The sequence below is a fragment of the Bactrocera oleae genome, chromosome 4 (genome assembly GCF_042242935.1).
Source record: "Bactrocera oleae isolate idBacOlea1 chromosome 4, idBacOlea1, whole genome shotgun sequence".
Classification (NCBI taxonomy): domain Eukaryota; kingdom Metazoa; phylum Arthropoda; class Insecta; order Diptera; family Tephritidae; genus Bactrocera; species Bactrocera oleae.
In genome coordinates, this window is record NC_091538.1 from 50,562,028 (window position 1) to 50,582,578 (window position 20,551).

At 31.8% G+C, this 20,551-nt stretch overlaps 1 protein-coding gene across 2 annotated transcripts in view; it reads left to right on the forward strand.

The window, feature by feature from the left end:
- The window catches only part of scaf (scarface), a 64,458-nt gene that overhangs the window by 9,283 nt on the left and 34,624 nt on the right, over positions 1 to 20,551 (forward strand). Inside the window, exon 1 of one of the 2 annotated variants that reach the window (XM_036376977.2) lies at positions 16,466 to 16,578. The exons of the other annotated variant lie outside the window; for it this stretch is intronic. The gene's annotated coding sequence lies outside the window, so the exon portion shown is untranslated. Of the gene's footprint in view, positions 1 to 16,465; positions 16,579 to 20,551 lie in introns of those variants that run through there. 2 annotated transcript variants of the gene reach the window in all.

The following is a 20,551-nucleotide window of genomic DNA, read 5'->3' on the forward strand; positions in this document are numbered from 1 at the left end:
AAAAAGCATCTGAAATGATACTAAGCCGCACCGCTTGTGAAACTTTGGACAGTGTCCAGTCAGAACAGCTACAATTTCGACGAGATGGACTTTGCTACGAGCAAGTAGCTCAGAAGATCTCTAACGGTTCACTCTGAGCCAGAAGGATCTCGCAGCCGTTCTGCGATCCCGCATCCATTTCAAATCAATTTATAAGCAGCCGGATACATTCAAAAGCAAGGAAATTGGGTGCCATATGAATTGATGCCAAGAGACGTAGAAAGACGATTTCGCATGTCAGAAATACTGTCTGAAGGCTACAAAACGAAGTCATTTTGGAAATGGACCGATTACGACAGCCATAAACGCAAAAAATCATACATGTGTGAAACCTGGCTCACTAGCCAAATCAACGATAAAGCCGAATATTCATGACGCTAAGATCATCCTGTATATTTTATGGGATCAGATGAAAGTGGCGTATTATGAGGTTCTAAAACCGGGCGAGACCATTAATGAAGAACACTAGCTACAATCATATCAAATTGAAACGAGTGATTAAAACGGTCAAAAACTATTTAAAAAACAGCGGGTGAGAAGTTTTGCACCAACCCTTTTTATAGCCCACAACTTGGTCCTTCTGACTACCAATTGTTCCGGTCGATGCAAAACTCCCTCATTGGAATACGGTTCATATTAGAACATGTATCAAAAATTGCTTTGATTCATTCTTGGCCGCCAACCCGCGCAGTTATTTTGGGATGAAATCCACAAATTTACAAAAAGATGAGAAAATGTTAGCTTCAGTTGCGCAATACTTTGAAGAATGCTGTGCCAATATATTTAATAAATTAAAATATTCAGCATCATTAGATGATCACTGTTAGATCGCCGGCATATCCTAATCCAAACAGGACTATTGATATTTGCTCTAACAATTCAGTGTAGTAGTGAGTTAATTTTTTTGAAAAAAAGCCGTCGTCGCGTCCTTTTTAATGTTAAATGTACGTTCGTATCTTATGACAACATTGCATATTAACATTGTCTCTGTTTGCTAAGAACTGCTGGAATCGGGCAATAAGCGCATCCAGCTCCCGAATAATGGTATTTTTTAAACTACTAAAAGTGAAGTAAATCTGTAAAAGTTATTAGTGTCGGGAACTCTCGTAGTAATTATTAAAAACCCATAACCAATCCCATGTTTCTTCCCACTTTTTAATGGAAAATCGTGCCCTCCAAATTATTTGAATACATTAATTGATTTCATATCGTATATAATATTTTTAGTATGCTCCCTTTGTTTGAAAATAGACAAACATCGGGGTACAAACACATTTACTTTCTTTCGAATGCCATTTTGTATCTTATTAACTTCTTTGACCTTGCAATAGCACCAGTTATATTTCGAAAACCCCTTAAAAAATGGAAGATCTTCATTTGCAACTTTACGGAACCCTCATATACCAATCATAATAACTTTCGGGCAGCTTATTGACATGAGATGATTTATCGAAGCAAGGGTGCAATTTAAAATCTGGTATAAAAAATATTTCAATGACTGGTTTCCGTCTCGATAACTTTATTTAATAAATATTTAGAATACTCTTGCGAAAGGATCTTATTTTTTGAAAGAAATGGATCCAAGAATATATATCAAATTTTGCGTTAAAAATTGAACAAAGTGCTTCAAGGCGCTTGAAATGTTGACTGTGGAATTCGGTGAGTCCACTTTGTCTCAAAAAAGTGTTTTAAAGTAGTACAAGCGCTTTATGTTTGGTAGCTGCCAGATGAGCCAAGACCGAAAAAGGCAAGTCAATTCAATCATATGTGAAGGTTTTGCTCACTGTTTTCTTTGATTATGATCGGAATTGTGGAAAAATAAACCAGCTCATACATCAATGCTTATTCATGATTTTTTGGCCAAAAACAAAACCGTAATGTCTCAACCACCGTATTCACCAGATTTGGCTCCCTGCGACTTTTCCCTATTCCCAAAACTGAAGAAACCAATGAAAGGAAAGCGTTTTGCCACAATTGATGAGATCACAGAATCGAAGAAAGAGCTCATGGCCATACCGAAAAGTGCATTTCAGAAATGTTTCGAGGATTGGAAAAAGCGTTGGCATAGATGTATTATATCCGAGGGGGATTTCTTTGAAGGGGACAAAATATATATTGATGAATAAATAAGTAATTTTCAAAAAAATCAAAATTCATCTTTTCCTTTGAACACAAACACAGGTCAAAGTTAATTAAGATTCAACATTATGTACACCCCAACTTTAAAATTAAAATGAATCAAAGATTTTAGGACAGTTATTTGGCGAAGACTTTGTAGATTGTTCTCGTCATATATAACTATAAGAAATTTGCTCATTCACCCTCAAAAAATTTAAACTTTTTTAATTTCGTCTCAGTAATTTCAATAAACTATCTTTGAGTTAGACGCCGGCAGCATCTATTCGCCCCAATTGAAAACTCTTTTTATACAAATATAAACAATTATGTATTGTGGATTCACAAGTTGTTATAACCTGAAATGCCTTCAACTTTAAACATGAAATTGCACGATTGATGAGGATAATCTCACTTGATACAGTGTGCTAAATCAAAGCCAAATGAATTTAAATCAATCTAAATCAAACGATAAGAAGCGTGGGAAGGAATAATTACTAGATCGATGTATTGTATAAATATATACCCTACTATAGAGCTCTGTGATATATTTGGTACACTTTCTAGTTGCAAATTCATCTTAGTCTTAACAATTTTGTGTCTAAATAGAAATGCTTTCCCTATTCTCAAGACAAAAAGAAATATTGATTTCAAAATTTTCCTGCATGTTTTTAAGGTCCTGGCTAACTCACATTCATTACTTTTCGGTATAAGATCAAGTTTCACTGATAATTTGTGATAATAATAGGAAGTGAATATACAAATATATAATTGCCATTTACAGAACTCCTATATTCTTGGCCAATCTCCTCTCTCTCTTGTTGTTGTTGTTGTTGTAGCGGCAGGATTCTGCCGAGATGACAGTTCTTGGCCGGATAAAAGTCCGGGTCCGTTCCGGTTACGTAGACCCGACTGTGTGGGAACCTTACTACTACTTATCATTGGTCCATATTTCTTCAAAAATGAAGTCGGTCATAGTGTTACAGTCAATAGGGAACGCTATAGAGCCATGATTAATGACTTTTTCGTGTCTGAATTGGAGAATATTGATGTGAACGACCTTTTGTTTCAACAAGACGGCGCTACATGCCATACAGCCAATGAAACAATCAATTTATTGTAGGAAGCTTTTGGTGAGCGCATTATCTCGCGTCATGGGCCTGTGCGTGGTCTCTTATATTGTGCGATTTAACACCGCAGAACTATTTTTTGTGGGGTTATGTAAAGTCGCTAACGTACGGCCCCAATGACTGCAAAAAAGTGGTCGAAAATTGGGCCTCGAAGGTGGAATTTATTCAAACCAGCCGCGGCGGTCACTTACCCGAAATCATTTTTAAAACATAATGGCAAATCCTTATCTTTACAATAAAGCTAAATTCTTAGCCGTAACATTAAATAATATGCGCTTTGTTTCTTCTTGAAAAACACTCGTCTAAAAAACAGCATTTACTTTTTCTGATAAAAAGGGGCGGTAGATTAAAGCCTCTCCGGAATGAGATCGAAAAAATTTGCATATTATATCAATATAGAAAGTATAGAGACACTCTTTTGTGTGAAATCTATCATTTCGTCAGAGATATTCATTTGAAAATTTTTGAGAGTTAAGAGGTGTGGTTATCCGGTGTTGTAAATTACGAGACATACCCTTCTGAACGAATTGTGGGCGTGGCTATGCCAATTTTCGAAGTACAGAAATATAGTGCTAGGTTATTTTTCAGTAATATTTCTTTGAAGGGTAGTTATTACATTGCAATACTAGCTTACAAACGCCAATACTACACTGGCTTCATACTAGTTCAACATTGTATTTTTAGTTGGGTCCGATACTATTGTATGTGGGGTATAAGTATGCAAATCGCAGCTCCGTCGTCGGTATTTTTGAAATAAGCTAATTCGTTTACTATCTCTAACTGTGTATTTAACGCATGTCATTATACAACCTATTTCTATCTACTGTATGTATGTACGTGTGTATTTAATACAGCAATGCAAAAAGGAATTCTCGAGGGGCAAATAGAATACTAGAATATCATTATGTACATTAAAAGCAGGTATTAGGATTTAGACTGTACATTAATATGCTGGCTTAATATTTATACCCTGAACAGGGTATAATAAGTTTGCCACGAAGTTTATAACACCCAAACGAAAACGTCAGAGCATATACTTATATAAATTTTGCACACGTCATTTTGTCACCAAGACGGTGCTCATTTGTCGGAACCGCCGATATCGGAGCACTACAGCATATAGCTATCATACAAACTGAACGATCGGAGTTAAGCGCTTGCATGGAAAGCTTTGCGATTTGACAAGATATCTTTAAGAAATTTGGCTAGCACTACTTCCACTATAGCATATAGCTGTCATACAAAATTAACAGTATGAATTAAGCGCTTGCATGGAAAGCTTTTTCAGTTGACGAGATATCGTCAACAAATTTGGCGTGGATTATAATCTAAGACAATAATGCAATCTCCAAAGAAAGAAGACAGCTGATCACTGTCATACAAACCGACCAAAATCAAGATAAAGATATTTTTATACTCTTTTATGCTATAAAAAATGCACATGCGAAGGTTATTATAGCTTCGGTGCAGTTAAAGTTAATGTTGTTTCTTGTTTTATAACACTAATATCTAATTAATTAATAGATATAATTTCGTAAAAATTTCTTGCTTGGTTCATCATTATACGGTAATTTGATTGCAAATCTTTCAGCTTCGGTTCGACAGTGGCATTTAGTTTATACATATATATTATATATTTTTATACGCATTAACTATCGTATTGAGTATATGCGTGTATATGTTTACTGGCGTCCACTTCCATCATTTCGTTTTACGCAACTCAGGCTGTTTATGGAAAAATTTGGGCATTTATAAAGTTTAATAATGGCTTTCTCGCTAAAATATTTTGCTAGAGTATTAAAATAAGAGCATCATCATCATTGGAGGGTTTTAATAATTCTTAACTGGTTTTTCTACCGCTCATGGGTTTTTTATATTAAAAGAAACCCTTAATGTTTTTGTAGCAACCTCATACATAGCAAAAGTAGATTTCTACTCTACTTCTTAGGAATACATGTTGTAGGGAGGTCTCTCTACTGGATCAATAATGTGACGTACATAGAAAAAATGTAAGTATTATTTTCGAGATAAGCGCATGAGTCAATTTTATGGATCGCGTGGAGATAGGTATCGCACATATGAACCTCAGAAAGAAGCAGGCTTAGGCACATGAAAAATCAGTGTGTATAAATTCTTTAGAACAAATTAGTAATTTGCGATGTAAAACGATAAAAATCGATAAAGAGGTTATCGAGATATTTTATTGCAATGTTTGAATTCCGTCAAATTAACGGGTTTTGTAAATCTGGTGTTAAAAGGGTCTCTCGCTCATTAAAACGAACCGCTTCAAATTGTTACTTCGTTCATGATATTTGGAAGTTTATTAGGTCAGGTTGGTTTCTATAATTTATTTTTAATGAAGTTGTTTCACCTGATTGGAAAATCCCCGTAACAGCAAATTACCGGATGCGTTTCAAAAGTGTAATGAGAAAATATTTATCGAAGTCATTAGAAAATCATCCGTTAGATGCAATTTCTGTCTGCGGGTGTTTCAGCAAAACCAAAACTGAAGTAAAACACGTACGCTGTGGGCGAAACATCAACAAATATCCATATTAATATGGTGAATTAATTAAAACTTGCTTAACTCGTCTTATTTTTTTCAAATAGCAAATTTTACATTAGCTATTTCAGCAGAAAAAATTAGTGGTAATTATTGAAGCTAGAGCTATTATGATTCAACATAATTTTTTGAAAATAAGCACAACAACGTATTAGTAAATGTAACACTTTTCATATTCCCAAACAATAGGTGTAACCGTGAATTTATTAATGTGGTCCTAAATATTTTCATTAATGTTGACTATATATGGATGTGTGAATGTGTGTTAAATGTTTTGAATTTTTGAAGCTATTTTAATTGAAATGATTTTGGATTTTATTCGTTTTACTTATATATTTAATATATAGTTATAAAGTAATATAAATGTTTTAAAGCAATATAAGAAAAAGAATTTGTGAAAAGTAATATAGTTATCTTTGAAGCATAATTGGAGCTCATTGTCTCTAGTACTACCTTCTTCTTCGAAAACTTTTCGAGTTCAGAATCAATCGAATAATTCGAGCAAATATCCGCGTCTTCATAAAATCCTTCTAACTGGTTACTGTTGCCTAATAATTGTCACTATCGAAAAAATATTTTATGTCACGTTGAAAAATTCGAAATTAAACATATTTTTATATATATGAACCAAATATCCTGAAAACATATCCCTCGCATCTCGTGAAACATATATCTATGACTCTCTCTTTGAAATGTTACAAAAGTCCATTATTTGTACAAATATATAAATTTCATGCATATAAGAAGCACCCTAATGGAAAAGACCATATTAACAATATGCATTCCGTAGTAGTATACACACCAACACACACTCAGAAATAAGCTTATAATGGTATATTTAATTGCAAATGCATGATTGTATAACAAAATTAAGGGCGCTTTTCGATTTTCACCTTCGGCTGCTGGCTCTTATTTCGCTGTATGTACATATGTTAAGCGCTTTACAATAATCAACACAATGCTCACTTGAAATTGGATTGATTTTACATGCCCTCAGCTATATGTTCAATACATAATTATATATAACTGTATAAATATGCAAGTTGCATTTGGCTGTGCTGTCGATAAGGTGAACCTAAATGTTGCAAATTAAACTATTCTCGATCATATCTTAATTAAGATAGCACATTGTAGGATGAATTAAAGTTACAATGCCCGAACAACTAACTGAAAATGACACTTCGTATATAAGGTTTCTTTCTAACCAAACGAGTTCTCTTCTCTTCAAAAATTGTTATAGAACTTTAATGCATTAGTTTTCTTTTGGCAGAGAAGAGTGGAATGTTATTTGTTTTTGAATTTTTCGGAAAGATTTTGTCTTAAAATAATAAACAAACGTAACATTTTTAGACTTATAAATATTTTATCCGTTTTAGAATGTTTGGAGAGATTTTATCGCTAAGCATTGAGAAAAGGAATACAAAACTCCTACCTGCAAATGTTCGGAGATCTTTTGGAACTCGTTCATGCCGGTAATTGGCAAATTATATCATAGAAGACGCGGCTCCCGATGTCCAAAGCCCATTTCTGTTAGTAATACTGTGAAGCTACACTGCTTTGAGCGTTATCGGCTATAACCTAGTTATAATATTTACGAGGCAAAAAGTTAGGGTATATCAGAGTTCTAGATTAGTTCAGAACTAGAAGATGATGAGGAGAGTCGAATTCTTGAGATTAAATATTCGATATAGATACCATATAGACGACATATGACTGAAGCGATATGTTGAAATATTGCACACAGCGGTCGCGACAGTGTAGAGGTGAGATGAATTAGATCAAATCGTACGCTGTAAGTTCGCCACATATTAGCTTCTTGTTGTTTTCTGAAGTGGCGGTATTACTAATAAGCCATAATTGACCAGCATAAATAATATCGAACTATTGTGTGCTTTAGACTGCACCGACGATATAATACCCTTAACCGGTGTACTTTTTATAGCATAAAAGGATATAAAAAGATATTTATCTTGATTGAGTTCTCCATATGCTATAGTGGTCCGATATCGGTGGTTGCGACAAATGAGCAATTTCTCAGGAAGAAAAGTATGTTTCAGATCGATATCTCAAAAACTGAGGAACTATTTCGCGTATATACCGACAGACGAACGGACAGATGGACATGCCTAAATTGATTCAGCTCGTCACGCTGATCATTTAAATATATAAGTCTCCTCAGTTTCTTTCGGGGTGTTAGAAAATTCGTGACAGATTTAACATACATACCTTGTTCAAAGTATACTTAAATCACTCACTAAAAGATTTAAATTTTTTTTAATTGTATGAAACCTCGCATAAAACTTAGGGAGTCAACGGGCATTGTCCAGACAAAGGGAAAAAATTGTGCAAAAATGTATGTAGCAAATAAAATTCTACTGTGAATATTTGTCTCATTCACATAATTATTTGACAAAAAGTTTCCGTGCTATTTGGGCTCACATTAATGTGCTCGAAAGCCTTGTCTATTGTTATAGGTACTTAGTTTGTTATTGCTGTAAACCAGATATCTTCAAACAGTTGATTTACTTTGATTGCAAAATGTTCAACCGAAAACAAGAAATTATAGAAAAAACCGCACAAATAAATTATTCGAAAAGAGGACGGAAGAAACTCGAGGTATAAGTAACCGCGAAAGAACAGCGTCGCTCAAGACAACTGATTCATTCAGAAATACCTTGAAAGCTGTTGGCTAGGCGGATTTGCAAAAGTCGTCTGAAGCTCTGATGTGTCATAATGCTCTGAATAAAAGCGTTCTCAGTCTGATTTATACGCCCACATATTTTTGTCTATATGTCTGTATAAATAATTTTTATTTGGATATATATAGAGTGGTATGCATAAAATATGAAAGCTCTCACACCTGTTTAACATGTTTGTTTTAATAAAATTCTACAAAACAGGCGAGTTTTAGTTGAGCCCCTTCTTCGATGACGTCTGTATACGAGGCACTTTTTAATTTTAAATGATTCGACAAACACACTGACTTCTTTAATTTTTGCTATGAAACATTCAACGAAACACCATTCAGCATTATGCGCTAAAAGCTATAAAATACTATTATTTAATAATTAATTAACTATTAATTCAGCGCTTATGAAGCTGGCAGCAATTACTTAACTCGTTTTTTTTTATTTATGAGTTTTGCATTATTTAACAAACATACTATACGAATTTAGATATATAGGTACACATAGTATACTACATAAATTTATATTTTGGCTAGTCGAAAAATCTTCCGAGATACTCCAAGTGTTTGATAATATTTTGTTGTTATTCCAGCAGAAACATAATCAGAACACCATAGAATTTTACTTGTTTGTATAGCAGTGAATTAAGTGATTTGTTAGAAGTCTCTTTGAGGTCAACATAGTATATTTCGAATTAAGTTATGAAGAAACTTTCAAACCAAGTCTTTTGATCGATTAATTTAACTTTTGTAGGTGTAATCGGCCATTATCATACGAAAACATTTAATTTTTTCTCCTGATAATAATTTTTGACTCTCAAACAAGAAAAAACGTTAACTTCGGCAGCACCGAAACTATAATACCCTTCATAGGTGTATTTTTGTTAGGATATAAAAAGATCTGATTGATTTTGATCAGTCAGTTTTAATGATAGCTATATCTTATAGTAATTCGATCTGAACAATATTTTCGGAAAATGTAGTAATATATTTATTGCAAATTTTGTAAATACCTTGTCAAATAAAGAAGGTTTTCATACAAGGACTTGAATTCGATCGGTCAGTTAGTATGGGAGGTATATATGCTATAATTTTCCGATATCGGCGGCTACGACACATGTCCAGCTTTCTGGTGAGGAAAGGATGATTGCAAAATTTCAGAACGATATCTCAAAAACTGAGGGACTAGTTCGCGTATATACAGACAGACGGACAGACTGCCATGGCTTAATCGACTCAGCTCGTCATGCTGATCATTGATGATTTATGTATATATTTTATAGGATCTTCGATGTTTCCTTCAGGGTATTACAAAGATCGTGGCAAACTTAATATAACCTGTTTAGAGTATAAAGATATACCCAAACAAATAAGTAAAAAATTGTCTGCAGAACTTATCTCTGATTATTGAAAATTTATTGGTAGTTATAATTCAATATGCACGAAATGCCCATCGTTTCTTAATTCATGTTAAATTTTGGAAATACTTTAAACTTTCCTAAAGCTGTCTGTTCCAATTTTAGACTATTCCACGGCTGCTATAATTTAATGTTGAGGGAAACTTTATAAAAACCTCCGGATTCAAAACTAAAACGGTATTATCGGTCGAGGGACTCGCCTTTATCATTATACCCTGAACAGGGTATATTAATTTTGCCACGAAGTTTGTAACACCCAGAAGGAAACGTCGGAGACCATATAAAGTATATATATTATATAAATGATCACCGTGACGAGCTGAGTTGATTTAGCCATGTCCGTCTGTCTGTCCGTGCGTACGTCTGTCCGTCTGTATATACGAGAACTAGTCCCGCAGTTTTTGAGATATCGTTCTGAAATTTTGCAATCATCCTTTCCTCACCAGAAAGCTGTACATGTGTCGTAGCCGCTGAAATTTTGAACACTTCTTTTTCTCCCCAAGAAGCTGCTCATTTGTCGGAACGGCCGATATCGGACCACTATAGCATGGCAACAATGTAATCTCCGAAGAAATTATTCAGATCGGATGACTATAGCATATAGCTGCCATATTAACTGAACGATCGGAGTAAAGTGCTTGCATGGAAAATTTTTTTATTTGACGAGGTATCTGCACGAAATTAGGCACGAGTTATTGCTTAAGGCAACAAATTATTCTCCACAGAAATTGGTCAGATCAGATCACTATATCATATAGCTGCCATACAAATCGAACGTTCGGAATCAAGTTCTTGTAAAGGGCCTTTGTTTTTGTAAAGGGTATTATAGCTTCGGCGCAACCGAAGTTAACGTTTTTTCTTGTTTTTTTTTAATTCCATCTTGATCTTCTTGTAGTACTTGGACCTCAATTCCCTCAACTATGACAGCTATGAATCCATCGAGTAACTTTCAAAGTTTTCTAAAATAGCACATTAACTGGGACTGAAAATATGCTAAGACTTAATGTAAATAATTGGGTATTTATCCAGGTATAGGATGAATAGCACACCATATGGAATCCAATGTAGAAAGATTGTTGCTAAGTCGAAGACGGTATTTGCAGTTTGGTGATTTAAAAACGTAAATGGCGATGGTAACTGGTGGTACCATCAGGAGGAAAGAAAGTTTCTAAGCACTTATTTTTGAACTGAAAATATACGGTCGTATTTGTACATACCTATGTCTTCCTATAAAATTTACCTTTTCGGTGTAATAATACCAAAAAATAGTTTTTTAATGTAAATTGGAAACAACAAGTGAAAAAAACGTATCCACTGTGAATTCGATTAAAATCATATCGTTTATTAGCATATAGCAGTCATAATGAACGTTCAAAATCAAGTTGTTGTATGGATTTTTTATTTTACAAGATAGACAATGCTACAAATTGTTTAGATTGGACCACTATAGATCTAGTATTTCAAACTGTGCATGAGTTATACTTAATGACTGAATGACTGTCATGCTGCCATTACTGATTACATGTGACAGCGACAGCATACTGTGATTTTAAAGTGATGCATGTACCTACATAATGAGTTTACTAAGTAACTAAAACGCTCGCTTTTAATTAATTATAATTTTCGTATTAGTTTTAAGTGTGCTATAAAAAGTGAATTGCTTAAAAGAGATCGTCGATGTCTGTTTTAAGTAAATTACAGATTCCTTCCGTGGTAACCTTGGTTGTTTGCCCCAAGAATTAATTTAATCAACATTAAACTTAATAAAATGTCTGCAGGCGACATTTTGTTGTCTTGTAGAAATTAAGTCTGAACACATTTACAATAAAAACCTTTAAATGTCATAAAGCTGTTGTATGTTTTAGTTCCGGAAATGAAATTAAAGACATTTGGCGACGAGAAGAGAATTTTTGCCATATTACATACATACAAATAATATTTACATAAACATATAAATATTTTAAAACTAAGCATTAATAATAATGAGATAGCTTCTTCTTTTTTTTCACAAGCATTTTAATTAACGTTTGCTTTTAATTTTTATATAATTCAAATTCAATTATGTGCTGGTGCTCACCTAAGTTGAACAATTAATTTCGCGATAGCTACTGAATTAACTAACAATTTAATATTGTAGAATAAGTACCGCAAATTATTAGCGAATACTTGCGAGCCGATAGCATTGTTGATCTAAAAACGTTCCAACACATTATTGTTAATTATTTTCAATGCATAATTGTATACCTCACATTAGTTAATTGTATAAAAAAAACTTAAGTAGTTATAAAGAACCTATGATTTATCAATTATAATTGATTAATCAATAATTTTGTCAGTTTCTTAGCAGAATGATTCAGTGAATGATATTAATGACTATAAAAAATAATTATTACTTTATTAATAGTTGTTTTATACGAAACTATCAGTCATATGCGCATTTAACGTATGTACATATATTTTTGTTAAAAAAACTTAAAGCCGACGTAATTATTAATAATACTTTTTTACATATATTTATTAACTTAAAATTGAATTGAATTTGCAAATACAATACCTATATGCATTTTCTCAATTGTTTCATCTATCATAGCATATTTTCTTTGGAGAAAAGTTGATATAGGAGTATAAGAAATTGAAAAATTTTTCGATTATAGTGACGATATAACCTTAATATGGAAATCTAAATATATAATAGCTTACATTAGGTTATACTGGCTGGCTGTCACGCCATAAGTAGACCAACTGGTCCTTAGTAATGCCAGATGGAGGCTAAGTTTAATTTGAGCTGATGTATTTGTCATATAGCACGTCAACACCTTTTTGCGAACTTGATATCTAACTTCATCTATGCTGTACAGAGCCATAGGATGCGTCTTTGTCATGGTTACTTCCCTGCTCTTTCTGCATGTATAGTCGTTTCTTATGCCCATCTGTGTAATTAGGCCAACAGGCTTCCTGCAGTCCTTTCGAGACAGTGTGAGTAAAAAACCTGCAAATTTTTCTTCGGGGCTCTTGCACATGATCTTGGGGATTCTGTATATCTTTAAGACATAAATCGATTGGTCGAGAAACCGTTTCCATAACAGTCGGGTCTACGTAACCGGAACGGACCTGGATTTTTTCCGGCCAAGGACTGTCAACTCGACAAAATTCTGCCGCTACAACAACAACAACAACATTGTTCGAGAAAATCTGTATTCCTAACGCCCCATCTTTTAGGCCAAAAGCTATTGCCATACATCTGCTAAATCTAAGTCCATTGAGGTTGTCAGTGTTTGCATGAGAAAAATGTCTTCGGTAACATTATTGAGTTCTCAAAACAATGGTATGTGCCAATAGGTGGTCACTAAAAAACTCTCCTCTAACAAACCATCGCCCACATAGGACCACTTTTGCATTTCTTCAAGATGACGTTCCATATTTCTCGTTTTAAGGCTTACATGTGTTTACCTGCGTTTACGTCCCGTTTTTTTTTAGCTGTAGTACTATGTAATCGCGTACTTTCAGTTTTCCTCGTTTTGAAGTATGATAGTTATAATATTGTCCGCATTCAGGGGGCCGACGTCGCTCTGCTTGTCAGCATATGCATTTGAAAAATGTATGTTCAGCGTCATCGTCGTACGCATTGTTGTATATACAAGACGGCTCTTCGGTTTTACCCATTTTATATAGATATTTCCAAAAATATCCGTGTCCGGATAACATCTATGTAGTATAATAAACCACCTCGCCATGTTTCCCACTGGGCCACTCTTTCATATTTTTGATTAGCCTAGCCGTCCATCTACCATGAAGTCCATGATTCCAACGAGTTTACCATTGTTCCAAGGTATCGTTTTTTATTTCCTCTTTTGTGGTGTTGAAATGTGTTCCTTATTTCTTCAACCTCCACATTTTACCGCTAATGCTTAGCCTGAAACTGTACGGTATGCCGATACCAGCCTCAGTAGTAGTGGTGCGATACACTTTTTCGAGGGCTTTACGTCGGTAATTTTTCCTCAATGAATCTCTCCACAACTCTGTTCAGTAGAGCAATATATTTAGTGTGTTCGACATAAAAAGCTTCCGTTTTTCCAGTGTCGGTCGTCCGATGCTGGTCATCAGCCTTTTAAATTTGATAGTTTTCTTAGACGCCCTTTGCGCAGCGTGTGACCAGTAGGCAGGGTTGCGAATTTTGTAATACAAAAATTTTTGATTAAAAATTAGATTTTTATTTTTTAATCCAAGATGTATGGAATTTTTTGATTTAAATGAACGCTAAAAAATGTTAATTCTAAAACAAATTGTTATTTTAATTCTTAATTATAAGCTTGAGACTCGGTTTTTGTGTTAAAATTTTTTTGTCGTTTTTTTAATCCGGTATTCGGGATTTTATTTTATTTTTTTTGGGATTACAAATTAAATAAAAAATCTATTCCAATGTTAATTCAATTATTTTTTAAATGCATTATTTGCAATCCTGCCAGTAGGTAAGCCTGGTATCTAATCTTACACACAGGTAATTGGCAACGTTTTGTGTTAGAGTCTCTGTTGTTGTTCTTGAGTTTATTATAATGAGAATATGCTTCTTTGTCTAAGCCTAACTAGATTGGTCGAAAAATATATTTATTTTAAGGTCTTGCGTTAAGAATATGAAATTCAGTTCTAACCTCTTGTCTTAAGTCTTGGATTTAAATATTGATGTAAAAATTCAGCACTTCTAATTTAGTTTTTGCAATTAAAAAAACCAACTTTTATTTAATTTAATTTAGTAATAATTGATAAGCCTCTCCAAAATATAAAATTTTCGTTTTGCTTGGGAACAATGGTCGTATGAGTAAAATCCAGAAACCCATTTTGATTGTTAATGATAGCGATAAATCAAAGTTCAGAAGCTAAATGTTATCGTAAGAAACTGGAATACCGAGTTTTTTCATTATACCCTGAACAGGTTAAATTAAGTTTGCCACAGTGTTTGTAACATCCAAAAAGAAACGTAGGGACTCTATAAATTGTATACATAAATGATAAGCGTGACTACCTCAGTCGATTTAGCAAAGTCCATCTGTATGTACGCGAACTAGTTTTCGAGATATCGATCTGAAATTTTGCACACGTCATTTGGTCTCCAAGAAGCTGCTCATTTGTCAGAACCGATGTTGATATCGGTGAACCGCTATAGCATATTGCTCCCATACAAACTGATCGATTAGAGTCCAGTCGCTATATGGAAAACTTTTAAATTTGACAAGGTATCTTTACAAAATTTAGCAAAGATTATTATCTAAGAGATTGTTATCACCTTCGAACATATCATACAGATTGAACCACTATAGCACATACCTGTCATACAAAAATTAAAATAAAGATCTTTTTATAGCCTATAGCCTGCTCTAAAAAATGCAGCTTTGACGGGTATTATAGATTCGGTGCGATGGTTAGGTTAGGTTAGGTTAGGAAGTCGATCCCAGAAGGGATCCCACTTGGACAGCTTAAGACGCCAGTCCGTTGTGATACCTACGACTCCTATAGTTGGTGCGATGAAACAGTCCTGAAATTCGTGACCACACACATCACTGAACCGGTAATCCTGGTTGGAAAAGTAATAAACGAGGAAAAATTAGTCACTTAACGCAGAGTTCTGGTGTAGTTAATATTTTTGGCGTATAAAACATTCCAGCCAAAGATAAACATATGTACGAGTATATTTCTTCCTAAAGTTCTCGGAGATTCTACTAAAAAACGAAAATAGTTTAAAGAAGAAAACAAATAACAATAAATTTAGAATTTTGTTAAGCTATTTTTAATTGTTTTACATTAGTATTATTGACATATACAATAAGTATGTTTTGTATATCTGTGTATATTTGCATGTAAATATTTTATAGAACTGTCATCACAGTGAGCAGTTAGTCTGCCAATACTTGTTGACAAATCTAATTTATAGCATTTCGATTGAATAAAAAGCGATCTTCTTTTACGAAGGAGTAATAGAAATCCACAAACACATAAACACACTCACACAAACGTATGAGTATCTTCTTTCTTATATTTGTATGTATGTAGCTGGTGGAATTTGGCGAACAAAGCATCCGTAAAACAGATTAATTAATTTAAATAGTTTGCTCAACAAATATATTCGCAGGCTAACACAAAAATATATACGAAAAAGATCTAAGACTCTCTCAAAGAGCGCGACACTACTGCATCGCCATACACGAAGAGAGCGCGAGAGCGACTTTTTACTTCAGATTGTTAACGATTTGTCGCCAACAAAACTTGGAGCGAATAATTTCCGTCGACTGAATAAGTGGTCTATACCACTCAGTTAAGTTGTTGTTGTTTTGTTTAAGTCTCCCAGCAGTGGTATTTTCGGCGCCGTAAACTTGTGGCATGTCAACCGCTGCCTTTGCCGCTGCCGCTGATGAAGACGATGATGATGATGATGTTGTTTGCGATGATGATGCAGACGACTGTGCTGTGAGCGCTGCTCACCCACAAAATTCCGGTGTGGCGTATAAAAGGCAGATCTTACGAAAATATTGATACAAACGAAAACAAGTGGTCTGTTTGTGCGATCGTGTCATTAGTTGAAATCAAAAGTATTTTCGCAAAATCAAGAAAAATATCAAACAAACACAACAACAAGTGAGTTTCAAAAAATTTCTGTTTGTAATACGTTCAACACAACTGTGTACATACAATATATGTTTATATGTTTATGCAAAAGACTTTGAGTAAACGAAAATATTTTAAGATTGATTACTGAGTATTTAATTACAACAATAACAACATCAAAATCAAACGGATATCAGTGTTTTAGTGCCGCAGATCCGGTAGAGGATCCACACAGTGGTTACATCACAACATACATAAACATGTATATAATTGACGAAGGACATGCGATTATGACATTATCGATACGCATACACATTCATACATATATTTTTGTTTGTATGTGTGCATTTGAATAGTGAAATTGATTTTATGACTTTTGGTGATTTCTGACCGTGCTCATAGTTGCCCAATGTTTTATAATTAGCGCTGAAATAATCGTGATCTTCAAATAAAATTAAATGTGGTTCATAAAGTAGTAAAAACAATTTATTTGCGGTTATCTGTGTATTTATGTATATGTGGATATTTTCTTTGTGTGCAGTGTTCCTCGAGCGCAATTATTACAATGTTATTGGGCTGTGACCTATTAACCATGAATTACTTGGCTTTGTTGTTTTTTGTTTTTTTGTGAAAAAGTGTAATTTGCGTAAGAAAAATGCAACAACAGTTCATTAAGTGTTGTATTTATGTATATATATCCTTGCAAAGCAAATTTTTGCCAAAGAAGATTTGATTAGTGTTTGTATTGCCGAGTATGCTCAGCTTAGGCTCTGAGGAAATTTAGTTCGTTTTTATAGTAATAAATTTGCATTTATTTGTATGTATTGCCCGATATGGAAAATATTTTGTTCTACAGTATTGAGATTATATTTTTCTGCATTTTTTATTCTTTCGTTTAAAAAAATCTCTAATTGGTATTTTCCATGAATTCCATTTAATTAAAACATTTGCTCTTAAAATTAATAATCAAAGCGAAAATATCATATGCTTTCTGTATTAAGTACACTTTCTAAATTCTGACATAAAAATTATATCAAAATAATATTTAAAACTAATTAAAAAAGGGTTTTAAAATTATACAACTATGTTGTTATGTTGCTAATGTTATCATTTGTTTTTTTTCCAAAAATATTAGAAATTGTTAAAAAAATATTTAATATTTTTTAATATTATTTTTTTGTCTCCGGATGTATACATTTTTTTTCTAGGTACCTTTGAATATAACAAATATAAATGTTGAATTTTATCTTCACTTATAAAGTAAACATTTCTTAAAAATTAAAATAGTATTAAAAAAGTAAAAAAAACAATAAATATAATAATAAATTTTAATATGTTAATACCTTTAAAATATTAAATTATTTCTTATCGATTATTATTTAATTTATCTATCGTACATACTTAATATTTCTTCCGTTTTGAAATATTTAAAAACTATTGCATATTAACAGGTTCTGAAATTTTAGATATTATTATTTATACTAATTTTTAAAGAATAAAAAATTTTATTTACTCATTAACACGTTTAATGGTTTTTATTTTTTAAATCATTTTTTAATAATACATTAATTTTGAAAATTTTAAATTTTTATTAAATAAAATTTCTAAATATACATAAATTTTTTTATAATATTTTATATTTTAAAATATTTAAAAAATTTAAAAATTTTAATTTTTATTTAATAATTAAAATTTTTATTAAATAATTAAAATTTTTAAATTATTTTTGAAATTTTTATTTTTTAATAATAAAATTCTTATACACTTTTATAAACAAAAACTTATGTTTAATATATATAAATTTGTTCTTTCAAAACTTGTAATATAATTTTAGATAATAAATTTTTGAATACTAAAAGTATTGTACAACTTAAATTTTTTTCATGATTTTTGAAATTTAATTTTTTTAACAAAACTTGTGGCAAGTAAAACATCGACACTTTCTATTTATAACTGATTTCTAAACAAAATTCAGTAGTCGATGATCTAATCTAAATTAAGAATTACTGAAAAAAAATAAATATATCGTAATTTAATAGAAAAAAATGCTCAAAAAAACTATGAACTTTCAGTTGCGAATGAGTCAACGTAAAATAAAAACTAAAAAAAAATTAAATATTAATAAACCAAAGAATATGCGCATGCGTCAAAAGAACATATATATATAGTAGAAAGTCACCAAAATTGCGGTCAAATACCTAAAAAGGTTAAAAACAATATAAAAGCTTTTATAATTCTATAATTCCAATAACAAATGTCAAATTTGTTCCATTTCTAACTTATTGCTAAAACAAATAAATAAACAAGATTATTTAGCGCTCATAACGGTATTTATCAAATAAAACTAAATACAATTAATCTAACTTAATTTATTTTTTTATTTATACATATATATACAACCACTACCTTATGAAATTATACATATATATATATATATATATATAAATGGCATAGTTGCCTAATTATGTTGTTTTAGAGGTTTTCCCTTAAAGTCTTTTTAATAGAAATAGAAAGTTGAAACTTTTGCGAAACTGACATTAAAAAAATTTGAATTCTAATTTAACTGAATTAATCAAACAGCAAAATATTAACAAATTGTCATTCGCATACTCACACACACAAGCTCCAAGTTTGTAGCTGTGTTTGTAGTAGTTGAGTTATATGAATAATAGTCAAGTGTATTGTCGTTGCTTTTGCATAATGTGTTCTAATAATGGATCGTAAACAATATTTGATTCCTACTCATTTTAAAAAATCTACATTCAAGCGTAAACATTTTCGAGACAATCACACCAAATGTAGTAATAACTATGGTATTCTCTTTTATTGTACACATACACACACACAGACACCTGTTTATGCATAGCTATTTTTAAGTTTGACTTAATAAGAAATTTAACACTCTTTTCGCATTTATAAGGTAGTCTATCCGTTCATTTATCTAACTGTCTGTTTGTCTATTTGTCTGTCTGCCAGTTTTGGGTGAATCCAATCTTGTTTTTTGCCATTTGTTTTAAGATAATGAGGCATTGGTAGAACAGATGATTTATATACATTCATATATATTGTGTATTCGTTTTGTGCGCATGTATGTGTGTGCTTGTGTAGTTGTATGTGCTTTTAAGTAAATTAATTGTTTATTGGTGATTATTATTAAAATACTAAAAGTATTCTAATTGTGGAATTTTTTCCATTTATTATTTAAAACCGCACATATGTACATATATACACACATAAAAAGAGTGGCAATATACAAAGATACAGTTATGTCGTACATATATGTATATTGGCAGTTTTTGGGAAAAAATTTAATTTAATAAAATATATTGTATAATACAATATTAATGTAGCAAATTTGGACTATACTCTCGTTTGCGCTAAATTTTAATGGAAATATATTTTTAATTAATTTTTGTGCTTTAGATATTATTGTTTAAATATCATAAATAAGGTTTATGGCACATAAACTAGGATAATATAGTTTATAATTATTTTTTAATTACTCCTTATATAAAACGAAAAATGTTTCCGAGATTTTTTCACATGATCTTGAGTTGCTTCACTTTGCTGCTTAAAAACAAATGTAATTATGCATTTTAATTTTAATTAAATTATCAGCTGGAATTATATACATATTTACAGCAATAAAATATTTTTAATTATAATGCAACCATTAAAAAGTTAATAAGTCAATTTGATTATAGTAAATTACTAATCAGATAAATAAAAATTAAAGAAATAAATAAATATAAAAATAAAATAATGAAAACATACCGATGCGTTACGATAATTATGTCATAAACTTTTTATAAAGTTAATTAACAAAGAATAAATTAATCAATTTTAGTAGTAATACAAGAAACTTGTAGATTTTTATTTATAGATTTGAAAAAATAAGCAGATATTTTTATTATATTTTTTATGGATTTGTTTTTTCATGTTATTTTATTTATTTATTTATTTTTATTCTCTTTTCTTGCTTTCATATATGTATGTACATACA